This window comes from Notamacropus eugenii, chromosome 4 (genome assembly GCF_028372415.1).
Source record: "Notamacropus eugenii isolate mMacEug1 chromosome 4, mMacEug1.pri_v2, whole genome shotgun sequence".
In the NCBI taxonomy this organism is placed as follows: domain Eukaryota; kingdom Metazoa; phylum Chordata; class Mammalia; order Diprotodontia; family Macropodidae; genus Notamacropus; species Notamacropus eugenii.
In genome coordinates this window covers 185,885,999-185,909,315 of record NC_092875.1, presented here as the reverse complement: position 1 = coordinate 185,909,315, position 23,317 = coordinate 185,885,999, and the positions used below count along the sequence as shown (strand labels likewise).

The 23,317-nt window shown below is 37.4% G+C and overlaps 1 protein-coding gene across 5 annotated transcripts in view; it reads right to left on the bottom strand.

Annotated features, from left to right (window-relative positions):
* RNF182 (ring finger protein 182) overlaps nucleotides 1-23,317 on the bottom strand; it is a 125,152-nt gene that overhangs the window by 40,961 nt on the left and 60,874 nt on the right. The window contains exon 1 of one of the 5 annotated variants that reach the window (XM_072603884.1): nucleotides 18,171-21,905. The exons of the other annotated variants lie outside the window; for them this stretch is intronic. The gene's annotated coding sequence lies outside the window, so the exon portion shown is untranslated. Of the gene's footprint in view, nucleotides 1-18,170; nucleotides 21,906-23,317 lie in introns of those variants that run through there. 5 annotated transcript variants of the gene reach the window in all.

Here is a 23,317-nt window from a genome sequence, read left to right as displayed (position 1 = left end):
TAAGAAATAAATCTGCTGTGCTAAATCTTTCAAATTTATATACAAACGTCCAAACTTCAGGGAAAAGAGATACTCATCTACCGTATTTATTGACTCTGGGAAGTTTTTCTTAATGGGCATACTGATGTCAATTTTTAATCCCTTTTTCACTTTGTACCAAAGCTGCAGGATGTGATATATTGACTGGCATATATTCAATTGTGTGGGCTAGAACTGAAGTTAAAACTCCCAGTATATTCTTAATATGATAAAAATGATACTTATTAGGAAGGAAGGATACTAAAATGTTAGGGAGGAGAGATGGAAGTTACTCTTCAAGGCTTTCTCTGCAGTTATCTAATAAGCAGAGAAACTTAACAATCTACCCTGCTTCTAATATGTAAGGGTTGTTTTATTCTTAACGCTAAGGTGAAATATAAGAGTCAGACCCCCTAGGTTCCAAGGCTAGAAAGGAAACGTTCTTTTTGCCTAAAGCAACTAGAAGCATAATAAGAAATGAGAGAAGATAAATACCCGGAAATCAGTTGGTAAGAGGGAGTTAAGGTTCATTTCACTCTATTTTCAACAAGTTTCTTTTTCAGGGAACAACAGTATCTCCAGGAAAAAGTTTTTTTATATGTGATGGGAAATATGGAACTGAAGGAGCTGGAGATGTGGCTCTAAGAAGCCTTCAGCACATGGTCAATAATTAAAGACATGAAAATAAAATAGGATTGTCCTGGGCTTTTTAAGACAAGAATGCAAGGAGAAATACTAGGTGCCTAGAATGTAGACTTGGGGGGTGGGACACACAGAATAAAAATGCACCCCCTGAGAAGTAATTTAAGGGATGTGAAGAGGAAAGAGGGGACAAAAGAAGTCAGCACAAGAAAGTAATCTAAGAAATGGGAAAAGAACAAGATTAATTGAATTATCTCTGAAACCAGGATCAAAAAAAAAATCTCAAAGGAAAAGGAGATGGTCAACACTTTCCAAAGCAGCAGGCAGCCCAAGAGGGATAAAAATGATGGAGAGTTTCTAGATTTGGCCCAAAGGAACTCCTTGGTAAAAATAACAGATGCTATCAGGAGGATATAAAGCAGATTATAAAAGATCAAGTTGGGAACTGATGGAAAAGAAATGGTGGCAATGAATACAGCAAGCATGATGGTTTGAGTTTAAAGGGAAGAAGAGAGAAAGAGAAACAAGGTGAGGAGCTAGAATGGTCAGTGAGGTCAAGGAACCACCATGATAAACACAGGGGGGTTTTCAGTTCTGAATGTTCACTTTTAATTGCAGGCTCCATAAATATTATTGATCATTTGTTTCAAGCAAATAGGACCTGAGTTCAAATCTGACCTCGAAAGACTTACTAGTTGTGTGGCCCTGGGCAAGTCACTTATCCCTATCTGCCTCAATTTCTTCATCTGTAAAATGAGCTGGAGAATGACAAACCACTCCAGTATCTTTGCCAAGAAAACTCTAAAATGGGGTCACAAAGAGTTGGAAAATACTGAAACAAGTGAACAACAAAAGCCTATAGTCTAAGTGAGAAGATGATTCATGTACACAAATACCTGTGATATCATCAGTATTAGGAACTCCAGGAGGAGGGAATGTCCTCTACCAATGCAGGTCAGCACCTTCTCTGCAGGTTTAAAAAGCTACCTGGGCACTGGAACACAGAGCTACTATGTGTCGAGTACATGGTCTTGACTCTCTGTCAGTAGTAGGTACTGATACCCTCCTCCAATTAAATAGTAAGGGCATGTGGTCATTCAACCTGTCAGTTTTGCCTTACAAAATAAATCTGTACCAAAGACACTGAGCTAAAAGAAACACTGTTTAACACCAAAGATCCACAAAGACTTGCAAGAGAGAGAAAACAATTTCCAGGTCTGGTGATTCAGATTTTTCTTTTTAAAAACATAATGCAGGGGCCGCTAAGTGGCACAAGGGATAGAGCACCAGCTCCGAAGTCAGGAGGACCTGAGTTTAAATTCAGTCTCAGATCAGACACTTGACATTTACTAGCTGTGTGACTCTGGGCAAGTCACTTAATCCCAAATGCCTCATCCAAAAAAAAAAAAAAAAAGAACTTGTTGGAACTATATAATCAGACACACTTTGGGGCAATGAAACAAAACTGCTATATAATTAATAGGTACATAAATCACAGAACCAGCTCTAATACATTTCAATAAACATTAACCATGGATACCCTCCCACCTCTATTAACAGATCCTGAGTCCAAGCCAACAGGCTCCATGTTTTCTTATCCCAAATGAATGTGAGGGAAGAGAAACACCAAACTGCCTCATAACTCTTGTTGAAACTGCTAAAACAATACTGAAAAGTTAACAAAAAAGGACATCCTTAGAGAACTCCTTAAAAATAAGAGCACTAGACTTAAAGTCAGAAAACTAGACTTTTTTGTTCACCTTTGCCTTGCTACAAACAAGCTCTGTGATCTTCAGCAAGGCACTTTTCTCATTGCAAGTACTGACTACATAGGTACTATATGTAAGGTACTGTGGGGGATAGAGAAATCAATAAGTTAGAACTGTTGCTCTTACCTAGCTTATACAGTCTCTAAGTGGTGAAGTGGATACAGTGTTGAACTTGGAGTCAGGATGACCTGAGTTCAAATCTAACCTCAGAGACTTACTAGCTGCGTTACCCTGGACAAGTTACTTAACCCAATTTATCTCAGTTTCCTCATCTGTAAAATGAGCTGGAGAAGGAAATAACAAACTACTCTAGTAGCTTTGCCAAGAAAACCCTAAAATGGAGTCACAGAGAGTCAGATAAGACTGAAACAGCTGAACTACAACGAAAACCTACAGTCTAAGGGAGGAGATGATTGATGTACACAAATACCTAATGTGACAAGTAACATGAGAGATGACAGAATTACAGAATCTAGAACTGAAAGGGACTTTGGAGGCCAGCTGGTCCAATCCACTTCTAAACAAGAATCTTCCTTACAACATACCTGACAAGTGGTCAGATCATCCAGCCTTTGCTTGCGGGTTTTTATGAGAATCCACTACACACCATGGTTCTTTTGTACTGTTCTCTTTGCTAAGCAGCTTTTCCTTAAAGCAAATCTAACTTTGCAACTCTGCAATTTCTACCCATTGCTCATCTTTGATAAACTGCAAGTCTTATCTCTCTCCCACATGAGAGTTCTTAAAATACTTGGTCAGCTATCGTGTCCCTAAATTCTTGTCTTCTGCAGGGTAAATATCCAACTGATCCTTACATAGCACAGATCCAAGGTCCACCATCAATACGGACTGTCCTCCTCTGGATACTCAAGATTATCAATGTCTTTCCTAAAATGTGGTGACCAGGATTTTTAATCCAAAAGTAAGACATTTGTTTATCCTTTTGAAGTTCATCTTATTAGAATAGGTTCAATAACATGTCCTCTCAAGGTATTTTTTTTAATTGTAACTCTGGCATCCAGTGTGTTAACTACCCTCTTCCAGTTTTGGGTCAACTCCAGATTTAATAAATATGCACCTCTACCTTTATACAGTCATTCCTACAAAAATACATACATTAAATAGCACAGGCTCAAGCACAGAGCTCTGGGACACTCCTTTAGAGCCCTCTTCCAAATAAAATAAACCATTAATGAATACTCTTTGGGTATAGCCATTCAATCAGAGTTGAATCCACTTAATTGGTGGGGCCAATATCTCTCCATCTTGACCATAAGAATAGCAGGAGACTTTGTCAAATACTTTGCTAAAATCTAGGGAAGCTACATCTAAGAACGTTCTCCTTATCTACCCTGACTAAAAGGAAAAAAGATTAATCCAATGTGAACAGCTCTTGATGAAGCCATGTTCATTCTTTGTTATCATGATTTTCTCTTTAATAATACGTACTATAATTTTGCAAGGAATCAAAAGTTAAGTTCACTGGTCTAAAATTTAGACTCTACTCTCTTTCCTTTTTTTGAAAATTGTGAAAACATTTGCCAGTTTTCAATTCTCTGATACTTCTTTCATTCTCCAATATATTTCAGAGATCACTGACAGTGGTACAGCCAACAACCATATCAGTTCTACTTAAGGCTGCAGTTCATGGGGGCCAAATGACTCAATCTTATCAAGGATAAGTGGGCACTCTCTAACTTTTTCTTTATCTATCTTTAGCATACTCCCTCAAATATTTTTGTTCTGTTTCTTCTAGGCCAAAGACCAAGAGAAAACAGAAGTAAAATAAAAGTTGAGCATCTCTGACCTATCTACGTCAATTAATCAACCAATCAACCAAGCTTTTATCAAATAATTATCATGTACTAGGCATTAGAGATACAAAAGAAAAAATAAATTAGTCTCTGCAACCAGAGAGATCACACTCTACTTAGGAAGTCAACACACAGGGGGACAAATATAAAATGTAGATAACAAAGACAAGGCATTCACACCTGGTCTCTTGTTATTTTGTTTTTGTTCTAGAAGCACAGGTGTGAATGAAATAGGCCTAGACCTCAAAGAATTTACTTACTACTGAGAGGATACAGCACAGACATCCTGGAAACAGGGTGTGTATGCCTAAGCCTGCAGTATTTTGTACTCAAGCATAGGAAGCACAGTACTTACTACACTTCTTCTAAAGTCCAGTAGATAAAAATTCCAATAAATAAAACATTAAGTGAAGGGACAATATTTTATATTAATAACTGACTTTAAATATCTAGCTTTCCTTGTAGGTTTAAAATATGGCTTAGTTAATCATTTGTTTATTCACAGCTTTTTTAAAGAGACTGGAACGCAGACTGATGCACTTGCATTCTGATCAAGGAGAATATATGGTCTCACCTCCTGACTTCTCATCTTACTCATTTGATCATAAGAATTTTTTACATGACAATAGCATAAAACCAGTGTTTGTCCTTAGCTACATCAGAAGAGAAGGAAGGACCGTAAGAGAAAACAGCATGAAAAATGTTAATCTCATAAACTAAAGTAGAGAATAATATTTGTTGAAAAAAAGGAGATTGGGTGTATGTGAAGTTTTATATCCCCCAAGTAAGAAAACATTATGGAGCATTATTTATTGATCAGTAAATTGCAAAAGAGATAGTGACTGCAAGACATAACAGAGAAAAGCAGGCAACATCCACTATAGTGGAGTTCTGGTGTGAAGTCAATAACTCCTCCAGTCTGTGGCTCAATGACTGGATTGTTCTCACATCAAAATAGCAGGCCATCGAATTCATTGCTTGACAGCTTAATTCACATCGAGTACAGGTGCCAATAAATAGGTTTGCACAGAGAATATACAGTCTACCCAGAAAGAAATAGGGAAGGGAATCACATATCAAAGAATTTTACAGCTAGATAGAACCTTAGAGGAGAGTCTTAATGGGGAATCCTAGGACCTGGGACAATTGAGCTGCCTTACTTGAGAAAAACTGTAAAGTATGACTAGTCCAGGGAGTAGCTAAGGAAATATGCGATAATTGTTATAGGAATTGGGGAGGTCAGGAAAATGGGACAAGAGAGGAAGCTTGTGAGCCAGGTAGAGAATTTACTGGGGAAAATGGAAAGTGACCTGTTGGACCGCAGATGACAGTATGAAAAATCTGAACAGAATGGAATGCAATTTAAATGGAAAAAAAAAGTGTTTACTGAGTGATGGTGGCAGAGGGAGGATCTGAAAGTGGTTTTAGGGTTCTCTCAGAAGGACCCAAGAGCCCACAGCTGGAAGAGTCTCATCTTCCCATAGACCCTGCACTTTCCCTCACATATCTCAGTCCCTTGTTCTCAGGCCCACCATGTGCTATTTGAAGATGAAGATCTCATCATTTGAGGATTTCAAGCAATAGGTGTATGGGAAAACATGCCATATGATAAATCAGGCTGGTGATTTAACAAACTTGAAAAATCTTAGTAAATTAGCCTCTCAATACAAGGAGGACATCAATAACTATTTGACAGATACTGTTGATGATGAATTTCAGAAACAAAATCAGAACCATGCTGAGGATCCCATCTCTGAGCAACTGAAGTTGAGGCATAAAATGAAGAATTTTGACAGCTCTTCTGACGAGCCAGTAACTGGAGATACAATACAAGGCCCTGTCCAACTGGGGTGTGGCTTCTGTAGCAAAGATAGTGCATCATGTATGGAACTGGTTGGTGAATATGTTTTAATTTCCCCCCAAAGCAGAAAGAGTCACATGTCACAGGCACCTTGTAAGGCTCCCAGATTTATGGTAATTTTAATTTTTTTAAATTATAAATTTCACCAAAAAAAGGGGGGGTGGAGGAGGATTTCCATGCACACAGCAGAATACCAAAAGAAGATCCTAGTTGTAAACCTAAATTTCTATTTCATACCATTTGTTTAAAAAAAAGTATCCATTACGTTGAGATCTCTCTTGACTATATGTATTTCCTTCTGATTTCTTCTATAATTTAAAAAAAAGTGTCAATAAAAAAGAAAGTGGTCTTGGGGAACCGACCAATTGCTTCTCCTGAACTCTTTCTATTAGGGGGTACAAGAGCAGAGACAGCCAGCCTTGAAGGAGACGTCAAGAGGTGTGGTATCTTTAGAACGAAGCCAGGATTCAGTGAGCATCAAAAGACGCAAGGAAAAGATCAAGGAAGAAGGAAGTTTAATCATAAGGAAAGGATCTTATAGTCACTATGGAAAGGGAAAGTAGAGGAGGAAAGGTTGGAGAGCTCTAGGGCTCAGTTTACTACTGGGGGGTAGGGTGTAGCAACTGGAGGGAATAATGGCGGCCAGTGTGCAAAGCCATCACCACTGATATCTCCTGGACATCCAGCATGGTTGGGGTGCCCAGGCTAGATGGAACTGAGAGGCAGTGCCTCTTGATGGGTAGGCAGGACCCAGTGAGGGATGCAAAATCCTGGGAGATGACAATCTGGAAAGTAGATGAGAGACCATGCTGATTGGGTCATCAGCATTTAAGCCAAGTTATCAACTAGGACAAAAATGTGGTCACTCTATTCTAGCTCCACTCTATATTCACCTAATCCAATACTTTTACTTTAAAAATGGGGCAACAACCCACAGACCACACAGTTAACTAGTGATAATGCCAAAACCTGAACCAAAATATCATGACTCCTACTACAGTGCTCTTTGGTCCTTTGTTTTTAGAAGTTCTCCTTCCTTAGGAGCCAGTTACACATAGTGAAGGCTGTCACCTACAAATAGCATGAGGGTATTATTGTGTGATTCAAAGAAAGGAAGAGAAGCCATCTCCAGCCTCTTTTCCTCCCACCCTTCTCCAAGGGAGACTTCATTTCCTGCCAAGAAAGGAAAAAAGAGGTTGGAGCCAGAAGTTCGACAACTCTATTTTCCTCTAAGAGGAGGCACTGGGCTACAATTATATCTATCTGCTCCCTTAAATATTATCAGTCTAGGGGAATGTAGTTTTCATGTTTCAGCTAAACTTCTGACTGCTGTCCAATAATGGGAAAAGTCCTATATCAAAGGCTTGACTCCCATTCTACCAAATACCAGTTCCACAATGAATACATATAATGAGTAGCAAAGAAATCCATTTATCCAAGTCAACAGCAAAACAGTAATCAGTAAAGTATCCATTATATATATATATATATCTGATAATACCGAGTGAAGTAGCTCTCCCTTTGGGAGCGAAGGTTACTCATCCAACAGAGAGAGTGCCTGATCTCATCCAAGGGAAAATTCCCTGAAGGGGAAGAGCAAAGGGAATGGGTAAAGAAAGAAAAGGGAAGAATGTGGCAAGGTAAACATAGGGACATGACAGAGACTACTAGCTTTTCTCATGTCAGCTTTTTCCCAGAGTCCTATTCTCCCTTCAGCAACCTGAAACGAAGTTGGCATTGTCCATCTCTCTCAAAGCTGGAAGCCGAAAGGTCTTGAAGTGACTGACTGCAGAATACAAAACGATTCGAGCTCACAGCAAGAAAAGAGACCAAACTAAAGCTTTCTTCTTTCTTGCTCTTGCCAATTCTGTTCTGCCCCCCTCATGAAGGCACAGGGCATTAATCTCCACCAGTGGAGATAGGGTCCCATGCCAATGGTCTTTGGGACTCAAGTTATATGCAAGAGTGAGCAATCATAACAAAAAAAAAGTGGTACACAGTTGGGTACATAATGATGGCATTTGTTAAATGTTTTATTAGATTGAATCATATGCTATACAAGGGAATTAAATACACATTTAATTTTTGTGTGTGTGCAGAGCATGCCACTGGGAGAATTTCTGCTATCTCAAATCAAAACTTTACACTTTTAATTTGTCATTTTTTGGCTGGGAATTACATATTGCTAACAGTCTTCATTTCCATTGATGTTACTTTAATGTAGTTTTCAGACACAATAAAACAGAATGTCTAGATCCCAGAAACATATCTGGCAACTATAAATTGCCTGTCTCTTGACTTCCTCAAAATAATTCCTTGCCTTAGTGAGATTCCCAAGTTGTTAGGAAGAAAAGAACCCTGCACAGCTGGAAAAAGAGAAAGGGGCTGTCAAAATACAGGGAAGTAAAAGACCTGGACTTTGTTTTCTTCTATTTGTGTGAGCCATTCAAAAAGTATAAGTCTGATGGAAAGGTGATTGTTAAAGAGATTATTATCATTTTCATTTCACAGCTGAGGAAACTGAGGCAAACAGAGATTAAGTGACTTGTCCAGGGTCACCAAGCTAGCAAATGTCTAAGACAGGCTTTGAATTCAAGTCGTCTTTATTCCATGTGGAGTCAAGAATATGAGATAATTTGGGATAAGAGATACTAGCAATTGAGGAAATCAGAAAAGTCTTCACATACAAGATGGTGTTTGAGCTGCAACTTTAAGTAAATCAGCAGAGTTGTAAAACTTTCTTCTCCAGTGATATTCAGCAGCTAATGAGTGGGATCAAAAGAACTGTGCAGTAGGAATAATCCAGGGCTGAGGCACAGCAACTAATGAGTTGTAATAGAACAAGGGGGCAGCAGATTCAAGAGCAGAGGACAATGGAGTTGCAATAGCTAATTACTGTATTAATGTTTGAGAGGGAAGAAAGTGAAATCAGAGAAGAGGTCATCGCTGGAGCTAGTAAGTACTAAGAGTGTGGAGGAATTAGAGGCATGGATAGGAGCACAGAATAGGTTTAGGAAGGATTATGGGCAGTTAGATGAATGCCAGTTTCTAAACAAGGAACATTTGTGGAAAATGGCAAGATACAATGTGTAACCATCTCTAGGTATAGATGAGGTAGAACGAAGGTGTAGGTCATGGGATTTAAGGAGGGTGAGAAATGGTGTATAAGGGCAGGAGTTTCAGAGAAAAGGAAGATAGTAAGCCAGTTACTGAACTTTTTGAAAAAAGAGCAAGAATGGCTTGGGGGTGACTTATAGTTGCCATAATTGGGAATGAATGGAAAATTTCAATTGAGTATACTTCGAAGGAGAGGATGCCAAGTAATAAAGGTAAAGGGAAAGCCTGGAAGTAAGAGTGGGACACAAGGACCAGTATGGCAGGGGTATGACAGAAGAGAACTTAACAGTCAATGCCCCCCATTGACTGCATTTCTTTTATCTGCCAACTTCGTACCTTGCTAGTTCCCTTGCTTTGGCAAAGCAGCATTTTGGGGTTTCCTTACAGTCCTTGTAAAGTACCTTTCAGCCTCCATGCTTATGATGACCTCCCTAAGAGGCCTTATGATGTAATGGAAAGGACATAGAGCCATTGGACCTGGATTCAAATCCTGGTTCTATTGTTTTTTACCATTTGTGCAATCTTGAGCAAATCTCAACTTTCCAGGATCCCAGATTTCTCATCTATAACATGAGAGAGCATATGATCTAGGTATAAAGACTGATACTATAAAAAAAATTAGGGAAGCAAGGAATAGTATATTTGTCAGATTTATGGAAAATGGGAAGTTTTTGACTAAACAAGAGATAGAGAACATTATGAAGTGCAAAATGGATAATTCTGACTACAGTAAATTGAAAAGTTTTTGCCCAAACAAACCCAATGCAACCAAGATTAGGAGGGAAGCAGAAAACTGGGAAAGAATTTTTAAACTAGTGTCTATGATAAAGGCCTTATTTCTAAAACATACAGAGAACTGAGTCAAATGTAAAATAATACAAGTCATTCCCCAATTGATGAATGGTCAAAGGATATGAACAGACAGTTTTCAAAGGAAGAAATTAAAGTTACTTACAGTCATATGAAAAAATACTTTAAATCACTACTGATTAGAGAGATGCAAATCACAACAATTCTGAGGTACCACATCACACCTATCAGATTGGCTAACATGACAAAACAGAAAGATGATAAATGTTGGAGAAGATGTGGGAAAGCTGGAACAGTAATTCATTGTTGGAGGAGCTGTGATCTGATCCAACCATTCTGGAGAGCAATTTGAAACTATGCCCAAAGGACTACAAAAATGTGCATGCCCTTTGATCCAGCAATATCACTTCTAGGAATGTATCCCAAAGAGATCATAAAAATGGGAAAAGGTCCCACGTGTACAAAAATATTTACAGCAGCTCTCTTTGTGGTGGCCAAGAACTGGAAATTGAGGGGATGCCCATAAATTGGGGAATGGCTGAACAAACTGTGGTATATGAATGTAATGGAATACTCTTGTGCTATAAGAAATGATGAACAGGAAGACTTCAGAGAGGCCTAGAGGACTTATATGAACTGACGGCGAGTGAAAGGAGCAGAACCAGGAGAACTCTGTACACAGCAACGACCACAGTGTGTGAGGAATTTTTCTGGTAGACTTAGCCCTTCCCAGCAATGCAAGGACCTAAAAAATTCCCAATGGACTCAAGGCAAAATGCCTTCCCCATCCAGAGAAAGAACTATGGAACTGAACCACAAAATGAAGTAGACCATTTTCTCTTGTGTTGTTTTGTTTTGTTTTCATGGTTTCATTCATTTTAATTCTTCTATGCAACATGACTAAGGTGAAAATGTATTTAATAAGAATGTATGTGTAGAACCTATGTAACATTGCACACCATCTCAGGGAAGGAGGGGGAAAGGAGGAGAGAAGGTGGGAGAAAGAGGGGGAAAAAATCTAAGATATATGGAAGTGACTGTAGAAAAGTGAAAACAAATAAAATAAAATGAGAGAGCTAGGTTAGAGGATCTCTAAGATCCTTCCCAACTCAAAATTTTGATTCCTACCTGACACGACCTTATCAATGCACTTGGAGCACTTTATTTAAGACCAAACTGAAGACACTCCGAGGGGCCTTCCTGGGCTCACCCACATCCCACTGTTCACTCATGTCCTCACACTGCATTCCCTAAGTGCTTTCATATGATTGGCACCTATTTTTTTTACAGTTGTATTATTTAGCTGTAGAGTGTGAGTATGTCTCTCCAACCAAATTGTAAATTTCACAAAAGCAAGAATCATTTCCTCAACTTGCTTTTATATCCATTTACTCAATGTTGTGCACCTGTTGAGGAGTCAGTGTATGACCAACTAAATGAAAGATACGATGCCAGGGCCACACAACATTTCCACAACAAAGATTATACAAAGGCATAGAAAAATGGCCAGATTTTAATAAAGACTGCTGTACAGACAACAAAATTTCCTATACATTTATGCCTACTAGCACTGGGAGGCAATTTTAGGCACAGTGCCACACACATTTAGAGAAATTATGATTATCACAGATATACCTATTGGGTACAATGAATGTCAGTTGCCACTGGTCTTCCTCTTACCCTCCAGTGAAGTTAAATGGCTACCCTGGGATGTTCCATCACACTAGGCACACCCTCTAGGTCTGCCTGTGGTGATTATACTCCTTGTTTCTCTAGGTGAGTTTAATACTTCAAGTTTGCCTTGTTTTGCTGTTTGGTCATTTCAATAACATCTGACTCTTCATGACCCCATTTGGTTTTCTTGGCAAATGTACTGGAGTACTTTGCCATTTCCTTCTCCGGCTCATTTACAGATGAGGAAACTGAGGTAAAACAGGGTTAAATGAGTTGCCCAGGGTCACACAGCCAGTAAGTGTGGCAAAATTTGAACTCAGAAAAGAGTCTTCCTGACTCCAGGCCCAGTGCCACTGCATCACCTAGTCGTCCTTCCCTTGTTTTACATATGTGGAAATGATCTCAAGATACAGAGATTACTACTAACTCTATTATTTTTATCTGAAAATTCTTCTTATCTTTGAAATAGAATTCTGATAGAAACAGCCTGGAATGACTCACTAACCTACACTTCTTTTATACTTCATGCTTTATTGATTATATATACAAATAGATTAAAATAACTCCTGTTTTGTTAAGTAAAAGTACTGAGATCTAAATCCATCTTCTATAAGCTCACTGAAATCCTTGGTACAATAGTAGCAGCAGACAGGGCGACAGGAATGATACGTACCTCAGCCTGTTCGCTTTTGATTCTGATTTTCTCTGCTGTAATCTCCTTCAGATTTTTCATCGTGTAAGCTGGAGATTAGGAGTATTTGATAAGGAGATGCTGAGTTCAAAATATTGTTCTTGAGGTTTTTTTATGTGTCAATGTGATATCTAGGCAACTGTGGGCAAAAGTCTGAAAGTCTGTGAGATAAAGCTTTGGCTTACTGTTTGAGTTCTCCAGGATATTGTGAGGTCTGTATAATTAGTGCTATTATTGATGATACTGATAAATAGTATTGAGGATAATAAAATCTGAAGGTGAGTGTCAAAATTAATTCACAGGGCTTTTCTGGTAAATTATAAATGTTTTTCCATATTTATAATTATAACAATAATTTCTATGAAGATTGCTAATAACCTAGAGATACAAAAAAAATTTATGCTTCATCTACTGGTATTAGAATCTTGCTTCCTCAATCTCTCTCTCTCTCTCTCTCTCTCTCTCTCTCCCTCTCTCTCTCCCTCTCTCTAATTTCCACTAAAACAAACAAAATTTAATCAATGTAAATTAATTTCCATGCCAGAGAGACAGAAAATGGTTGGTGACTCTATCAGTGAGCAAACCCTTGCCGAGGATAGAGACGTGTTAAGCAAGGTTAACTTGGGTTCAGAATATAAACTTGTTTCTAAAATCTCATGGAGGATCAAAAATGATGAATAATATTGCTCATAAATGGAAGTTATCTGACTAGCAGCTAAAATCTTCTGTACGGGTTGCCCCTTCCATTTGAAAGTGAGCTCCTTCTCATGATAAAAAATACTCTCCAACCCCAGAGAGAGAACCGATGAACCTTGAGTGCATATTGAAATATAATTTTTTCATTTTCTTTATTTCTCATTTTTCTTTTTTTTTTTTTACAACACAGCTAATATAGAAATATGGCTTGCATGATTTCACATGATTCACATGATATAACACTTGTTTTCTCAATGGATGGGGGAGAGGGGAAGGGGAAGAAGACAATTTAGAACATTTTAAAAACTGGAAATTTTTTGGAAAATTAATGCTAAAATAAATAAATAATAGTTTTGTAGGAGAAAAAAAAGATTAAAAAGAAATGTGAACTCCTTGAGAGCAGGGACAGTTTTATTTTTCTAATTGCATTCCCAGTACTTAGCACAGTACTTTAGGTACCATAAATGCTTGATAGATGCTTCATTGATTCATTCATTTCTTTAAAACACATCCTAGCTCCCTGTTGCCTAATTTAAGAATTCAATAGACACTAAATGCTGCAAATTGATAGAACAACTGAGAAAACTGTACTGATGGTTTCGTCCTAACATTATCTGACTGTCTGAACTTGAGATTTCCACAACTATTCTCACCCTTCTCTACCTTATTTCTAAATTAATCTCCTCTTCCTGCACCCAAGCACATTTACTCCTCACCTCTATGTGATATCAATCCCTTCTTCTCCAGTTTGAACCTTGCTACATCTTTTTTTTCTTTGTTCTGACCTTTGCATTTTTGCCTATATAAATGATTCTATCTTAAACCTTAGGCATCCCCTTTATAGGCAGTGCCCAGATCAATACAACATACATTGAGGCACTCACAATAAATGCTTCTTCACAACGATACTATCATTTTATCACATTTTACAAAGATCATAGAAATCATGATAAATGCAAAAAAATGTATCTGATCAGGACCAAATACTAAATTCATTAAATATTTAAATACCTTTGACAGTTTATTTTGTCTAGTGAATGTGCACTTCTGACAAAAACAAATTACAGGACAGGGTTTTCATTCATGTGTTCCAAGAAACCACTATTCAGTTTCCTTTTGTTTTAACTATCTACTGGTAGACTATAAATTAAATCTCTCCAGTATTATAACTCCTTCCTTAAAATAGGAAAGGGCTCAGCTTGCTTCCTAATGACAATGCAGATTATACAAACTAAAGTCACTGAAGATTTAAGTCACAGAACACAGAATCATAGAAGTATAAATCTTGATAGAGCCAGGTGAGCCCTCAGAGGCTCTCTGATTATACAGATGATGAAACTAAGGCACTAGGTAACTAAGTGGCTTGCCCAAGGTCACACAGGTAGCTAATTATCAAAGATGGGATAAAAAAAAATATGCTTTATCAGAGAAGAGGTAGTTTACCTTCCTAATGATATTTATAGATTTCACACATCCTAAGTTGAAGTCAAGGACTCTGATTTTGTTTTTCCAAGAAAAAAAATTTTTTTTCAGTAACAACGATTAGTGAAAGTAAGTAAATGAAATTTTCTGTAGGCCTAATGATTTTTTAAATTATTTGTAAGGACACACTCTATTTCCAAGAGTAAACAAGAATAGTGGAACGCACCATCTATCAGACTTATGATATATTTATGAAGTGTTTATAAGTCTGAATACTGTTTTTTAATAAACAAGAGACAGAGAGCATTGTGAAGTATAAAATGGATAATTTCAATTACATGAAATTTAAAAAGTTTTAAACAGTGACAATTAAAAGATTAATCATTCCACGCACCTTTAATATAAATGTAAGAAAATGGCTCCATTTTTATTGATTTATTTAATTTATTGATTTCATTTATTGATTCATTTAATTTTGAAGCATTGTTTCCTTTTTAAAAGAATAAAGTCACAGACTGTAAAATATCCTAAGAATAAAAAATAAAGCAATAGACAAAAAATACTATGAAATTTCTTTATCTATCGTAAAAAAGGCTTCTAATGTAAGAAAAGAATAGAAAAACCATGGTGGGAAGAGCCAAAAAAATCAATATTATGTTTGTGTAAACTGTTTCCCGTATGGTAATAGCTGCATTGAAAACTTGAAGACAAGCTATTCCTATAATCACATTAGATAATCTACAAACATACACACATACACACACACTTGCAAGCCTTACAGCACTATATAAATATTTTCTATGTTCATAATTATGAGCTATATGTGCAAAGTTTAAGTGTTCAGCTATCCTGAAGTTAGTTGCTAGTGAATGTTACTTTTAAAGACACTTTCTGGATGAAAAATATTTCACCCAGGACAATCTACAGAGTTCATAATTTAGTCACTCTGCTTGTAATACAAAGTATTCACACACATTTAGAGGAATTTTTAAAAATATAATCATACATACTGATCATCTTTTTAATCATGTATATATAATTATCCTAATTACAAAGAGCTCTTGGATTATATATCAAGAAGAGAGTTTATTTTAGAATAGAATATTTTATGCTACCTATAAGGCTTTTCTTATTTCCTGCAGTTAGGCAAGATAAAATAAGAGGCACTAGAGAATGCTACTGCTAACAATATTTTTTATTCAAATTTCATGCCATAAATTTCACATGATAAATGTGACTGAGCAATCAGGTAAAGAGGTTATTTACTTTTGGAAATGGTATATGGTATTAAGTCTGCAGAACCTTTAAATATCATTACTTTCTCCTCCACAACAAAAATACTTTCATATTAACTGTCTCTCTATGTGAGCACACAACTGTTACTTTTAAAGATCATATTCTGTGGCTGAAAGAGCTTTCAAAAATCATGATCTGGAATTAATAATTAAGTAATTTTAATTGATTTTAGCCCAAAAAATGACAAAACTAGGGAGAAGCTATCTCTTTCAGTTAATAATCTAGCTATTATCATGCAGACCTGGAAACAGACAACTATCTCTTCTCAATCCCAAGCCCCACTGCCACCATCATGGGGAAGTATTTTAATGCTGGCCTGGGTACATTCCATGCAACAGAAGTAGCTGAGACTCAATATCCAAAGCCAGAAGGAGAGATCATAATTCTTCTGGGGTTAAATTCTCACAAAAGATGTGTTAGGGATACAGAGTTGGTGACTTGATGGTAGGAAAAATAGACAGAAGAGGGATGTGGGGCAGAGTTCAATTATATAAATGGAATTGAAAATAGTTATCTCTATTACTGATGAGCATGGGGATCTGGGTCTCACCAAGCTATACAGAGAATAATTCAAAGTAATGACTTAATCTTATTTTGCTTAACTATAACCCCAAACTCTGACAATAATCTACGTGGACCATGCTTTTTTTAACCCTTCAAAAACTTTTTCTTGTGTATACACTCTTTTTTCTGAAATATTTTAGCCTGTTTCAAATTACATGTCTCGTCTTTGAAAGCAAAAAATAGTGAACGGTTCAAACTTTGCTTTGATCTGTAAACGGGGCGAAGGTTAGGAAGAAAAAATGTTTATGATTTTTTTTCAGACCTTTGTCAAAAGAAATTATGAACATAAGTGGTAGGGCAGTCTGAAGCATATCTTACGTGGCTTACAAGATCTCTACTATTTAAAAACTTCAATTTTAAACCATATTTTGTGCACAATAAACAGTTATACTGAGTAACCTTTCTACCCACACCACTATCATCATTAACAGAGTAAAAAGCTTTCAATAGTTCCACTGAGATCCCATGGCTACAAGGCCCCCACACCTAACGTGCTACCCCTGTTAAAACAGCATGGGATACCTAGATGTGCCAACAAGTCTTCTGGGGAAACATCTTCTATTTAGGAATGTGTGGCTTGTAGTAGTTCTGCTGGCAGTGCATCAAGTACAAAAGGACTTCCAAATCAAATGCCAAGTATGTGAATGGAGGCTTTGATTCTCGGGCTTTGAAAATTTCCTACTGATAACTGGAACAGCTTCTCTGTATGGAACTATGTCAAATAATGTACAATTCAACTAGATAACTTCTAGAAATCTCACTGCTCAGGAAAGATGAAGAGGAATCAGGAGTCTAATGCAAAGTCAAAAATAAATCCCTAAAAAACATTTCATTTTCATAAATTCACAGGGTTGGACCATATGACAACACCAATAAAACAAGAAACTATTCTGATCTTAAAGATTCTTGTGGACCTTCTATAACCATTTTAAATGTTCCATCTAAATGTATACTATGAGAAAATTACATTTTTCCTTCCTGATATCTGGCTTAAATGTCACTTTTCATCTTGTATGATTCTCCATAGTAATAGACCACTATCTTCCATGTTATCTCCTTCACACTGAGAAAACTCGCTAGGCAAAAATTCAAATCTGCAAAAGACATAATTGAGTGAGTGACTATTTGCATTGCAAAATAATGAACCTCAGGGATCTTTCTTTTAACTAGTGAACATCCCTAGTGATTTTGGAATATGATTCAATTTATGAAGTTTAATTGACATATAACTTTTCAGGAAAACATCCATTCTGCAAAGTGAAATAGACCTCTACTAAAAACCTATTGCCATTTCTCATCCTTCTTTGCCTCTGGCTATATAATCCCAATCTTTTAACCTTTCAGTATGGCTCCAATTTCTTGTGAATAATTAAGAAGAATATTGAGAGGGAAATTATAAAGTTCTCTATGTCACTTTAGTTGTAGAGGTCAGACTCAGACACTAACTACCCAGGTATAATCATAAGGAAGACATCATGGTTTTTATATATGAGGAACAACCAAATTTCCACAGAGGAATTCAGGTGACTCCTCTACAGACAAAAGTGTGACTTCTTAAAGTAGGAGGCAGTCTAACAATGGCACAGCATCCCAGTGAGCAAAACAAAGCAGGGTACAGGATGAGGGGATCAGAGGAACAAAGTTCAGGTAAGGATCACCATGTGAGATAATAAACAGAAGATAAAACACAGACCCTGGCCTGCTACATATTTCCCCAGGTTTCAAATTCAGTTCTAAGGTATAATGGTAACACTTCTGATATAGACCTGTCTCTCAAAGGTTGTGTCTAGGTTTACCTGCACTCTCTAGCAATATTTCCTGAAGTCACCAACAGAACAAGAACCAGGTCCTCTGATACCATGTTTAGTGATCTCTCTGCTCCCAACTGCCTCCCTGGAGCTCTGTAATGCTTCCATTCCCTGATGTTCCAAATACAGGTCAATGAGTAGCTGGGGTTCTTAGCCAAACTCTGTAAAGCCTATAGCATTACTCCTGCTAGTATTATAAGCACATAGTAGATACACTAAATGTTGGCTCCACTCAGCTTTCTGCTCTTGTCCCAGAATCCAAGCCACAGAATTTCAGTCAGACCATCCTTAGCACATTAAATAAGGTCCAATTAAAATGTGGTGGTTACAGATCTCCTTAGGGATGGGAAGGCACCATTCTAGACTTCATACTTCCTGTTAGACCAAAAACCTTCTTAAATAACTTGTCTTCAAAATCTCAACCCTGTTAAGAATGAATACTAAAAGGGAAGCTACATACTGAGGAATATTTTGTCCATAACACCATGGTTACCAAGTAAGCTGTGAGTAGGCCTACTAATTCCAGGTCATGAGTTGTCAGTCACCAGTAAGCTTATGACCAGAGTCTCACAAATCCTCTCTAGGACTTTGCTGTTGCTAGTGTTTTTTTTTAAATAACCAATTCACATTGGCAGTGCTTTCTTTTAAATGGTCCTGATGCGTGTCTCGCATTTCTTCATACGTTGGCTGCCATTCAGGGTCAGTCAAAATCTATTCTACATGAGATCCATAAACTTTTCTTGACTAAGCATCCAAAATAATCATGGAAGGTTTTCATGGGTAAGGATTGGTTGGTTTGGGGTACCTCACCTGGGGTCTTTTACTGTACAATATAATGCTCAGTTCAGCTACTCTCCCAAAAGTAGTATGGCTTGAGATGAGCTAGGCCTGATTGATGAACACATGCCTTTTTCTTAGTCAGCATCTGTAAGTAAGGTGGATTTTAGTTATTCTTTCTTACAGTTACTTCCCAGGAACCATGATCATGGTTCAAAACGTCTCCACCACGCTTGAGCATCATTATACAATGATAAATAATATAAGCATCTGTGCTTAAATTGTAAATATCCGCTGTGACTGCGCAGTGAGGTATACGGATGAGGTAATATATAATTGTGAATCTGTTGTTGGCAATATGCTTTCTTTGTCTATTGCCCTGTAAAGCAGGTGGGCACTGGTCAGTAACTGGAGAACACTTAGGGTTGAATGTACAAGCTAGAAAGCTGTGCGTGCCTTGATCAGCCTCCATCAAGGATTAGGGACAGTCTGTGTTTGCTTCAACCAGCCCCCATTGAGGTTTCAGGGGATTTAGGGGAGTGCACAAGGCGTGCTTGTCTCAAGTGACCCCATCTAGATATAGGGGCAATTGCCCCCACTTTACTCTGGCCCCTGCGAGAAGGGTGATTAAGGAATGCTGTAGGAGCTGGTGCTCCCATTATCAGCAACTCCCTTTGAGAAGACCAGACTAGAATAAGGTAAAGCTTATTATTTAACCCCTCTAAAGCTGTCTTCCTGTCTGACCAAATTAAGAGGGAACCTGCTAGTGGGAGAGGTACTAGAAGCCCTCCTGTGTTTCCTACTTAAGAAATGGCATCACAACTTGTATGTCCTTATCCTGCATCTGAGCTCAATGCCAATCATTTCTGTTCAAAAGGCTGAGGGCATTGATGACATACTCTATGAAGGAAGACCCAAATACCCTCTAATGAACTTTTCTGTGACTCCCTTCCATTTACAGATTGATCTTTCTGTATTCTCTCCCCCGATCTCCCTGCCCTGACACAAAGAAATCACCCTGGCCTCTGCTGGACAATACTTTCATGGGACCTCTTCCTGACCTATAATATTCACTAAACAGATAATTAGGGCACCTTCCAATATCTGGCTGATGTGACACCGCATGACACCTTTCAGAAGTTCAACGAACTATTGTCCATCCATACCCGAACTATATATGATTTCCCATACACACAGTCTCTGAATTTTTCAGCATTAAAGATGAGAGCTCCAACTTGTGGGTTCAATAATGGCTTTCACAGTCAGTCAGCTGTCAAATTCAATGGGCTTCTAGTAGCCAGAATCTCTCCTGATACAAGACTACCCTTGAACCATCTAGGTTGGCATCAAAGTGTAATGCAAAAAGTTTACTTGTATTCACAAATGCCAACACGAGCACTAGGCATGTACTCAATTTGATAAAATGAAGAAGGCTTCTTCACATCCACCTTTGGTATGGAGATCTGTCAGTAATCCACTGAACTGCCTGGCAGATAATCCAGGGAATGCTGATTTGATATCAGGAGTTTTGAATCTGGAGTTCGATAATTATTTTTTCTAATATTTTGATCGTATTTTTAATATAATCAGTAGCTAATTAATATAATTGGTTGCAATCCTATGTATTTTATTTAGTGAATTTAACAAATATATTCTGAGAAGAGGTCCACAAGTTTTATCAGGCCATCGAAAGGGGTCCATGCCACCACAAAAGTAAGAGCCTTTATTTTATATCTTAGGATTTAAGCTCTTTGAGGTCTCTTTTTATATTTGCATCCCTAACGCTCAGGATAGTACCTGACAAATACTAAATACTTAATATTGTTTTTTCATCCATTACTTCATTCATCCTGAAATAATGACTTTCTGTACTGATTCACCTTAGTTCTTTATTCAGGGTTCAAGAGTCCACATATATCCTAATCTTCCCCGTCTTTTGTCATATCACTGCTATGGATGATGGATATGAACAATGGGACTCGGTAAAAAACACCATGGACAAAAAAGTTATTTTCAGTGATTCCTTAGGTTCTTCATCTCTGGTAGAATGATTTTCCAGAACTCTTAGACAAGTCAGGAGTAATGGATATTAAAACATCCCAGTTCCAGTGTTGAGTGTCTTCCCAGAATGATCTTTCCATTCCTCATGCATCAGGTAGTTTCTAACCTCCAAATCTCTCAGAGACCCTGCTGAAATTGAGGGTTTAAGAAGCAACCTGGGAGAGTTGGGATGAAGCAAATCTCTGTGCTCCCCTGCCAGCACTATCTTGTATCCTCCTGTGAGCATTTGGTCAAGGTTTTCAAATTCTAGTCCACTGCTTACAATCTACAGGAATTAGTGAGTGCTTTAATTACACTGGACCTGTTCCCAGTCAAAGCAAAGACTCAAGAAATGGAAGAATTGGTTTAATGACTCAACCCAAAGAGTCATTAATGGTTCAATGTCAACCCAAAAGGAGATCTTCAGTAGCCTGTTCCAGGGATCTGTGCTCAGTTCTGTGCTGTTTAATGTTTCTAACAGTGATAAATTAGGTACAAGAAAACAACCTCAGAGGTATAAGATGGGGGTAATGAGGCTAGAAAAAAAAAGACCTAGAGATTTTAGTAGACTACAATATGAGTCAACGGTATGAAATGGTAGCCAAGAAAGCAGGTAGGCTCTTAAAGTGTCTTGAGAGGCATAGCTTCCAGAAATAAAGAGTTGATAATTCCACTATACTCTGCCCTGGTCAAATCACAGCTAGTGAGTTATTCAGCACTATTAAGTTCTGGCACCACATTTTAGGAAACATAATGCGCTAGAAAATTTCCACAGGAAGATACCTAGGATGCTGAAGAACAACAAATTCATGTCCTGTGAGCTTCAAATAAAGGAACTGCAGATGTTTAGTCTGGAAAAGGGAAGATTCATTGTTACAAAAGAGAATTATATTGGGGTAAAGGTGGGGTGGAGAGTTATTAGGAAGTTACAATATTTTTAAAGTGCATCAATAAAACATTAATTTAACAAAATTAATGGAAGAAAAAGAAGAAATGGATGGTGGGGTAACATTATAATTATTTTGAAGTATCTAGATTAATCGGTTTTGACTATTTTTTCTTTTTCCTCTTAATTTTTTTCTTGAAAAAATTCTTTGTTAAAATTAGTAGTTCTTTGGGAGACTCAGGAGAAGGGAGAGAAAATTGAGACAATGATTCAAGAAAGTAATTTGGAACTATGCCCAAAAGTTACTAAACTGCACAACTCTGTTACCCTAATGATACCACTATTAGGCCTATGCACCACAAAAGAAGCCAGACCTGAACTCATGAAGAGGTGCCTTCCTGACTCTAGATCTAGCACTCTATCCATTGTGCCACTTACCTGCCCAATAAAAAGGAATACTATTATCCTATAAGAAATGACAAAAAGAAAGGTTTCGGAAAAACCTGGGAAGACATGTATGAATTAATGCAGAGTGAAGTGAACAGAACCCGAAGAATTTATACTAAAACAGCATAAAAATTAACAATTCTAATAAAAATAATGATCAATCATGATTCCAGAGGACCCATGATAAAACATGCTAATACACAGAATGAGACAAACATTTTTTAATATGGCCAATATGGAAATATGTTTTGCTTGGTTATGCCTATCTGTTACCAGGCTTTTGTTTTTCTTTTTCCTGGGAGGAAGAGAGGAAAGGAATAGGGGGAAAGGAGAGAAAACAAAACTTCGTTAATTTTTTTTAAATTTTAATTTAAAAAATAAATGTAAGTAATATCAAGAAAAGATAGAAATAAAAATTTATTTTTCAAAAGAATACCTAGAAGAAAGAATACACAAAGACAGTTTAAATTGGTCATAAAACACCAAAAGGCAAGAAATCATACAAGAAAACAGGCCAAACAAAATTTGCAAATGACTGGAAAAAAGACCTTTAATTATAAAGGAAAGAAAATTCAAGTAAACATAAGACTATTTCACACTCATTAGTAAATGCAAAAGCAATTGGAATAATACACTAAACAGCAAAGACTTTCAAGCTAAAATCCAAAATGACAAACCCTATAAACTTGAATCTAATCAGAGAGGTGGGAGGAGTGACCTGGGGTGCAGTAAGAGACCACTTTCTTTGAGAAAGTGTTAGGCTTCCATGAATAGCATTCTGTCCCAAGAGACGGGATATGCAAGTTCCTAAGGTCAGCTGGCATCCAGATGGGTAGGGGAGACATGGATGAGAAGGCACAGCCAATGGGATGGAGAACAGTCACAGGCAGGGTAGACTGTAGAATCGATCAAGTGCTTTAAGACACAAGGTAATTTCTTCAATGGAATACTACTTCTAACTGCATTACCTGCCTCATGAATTGAT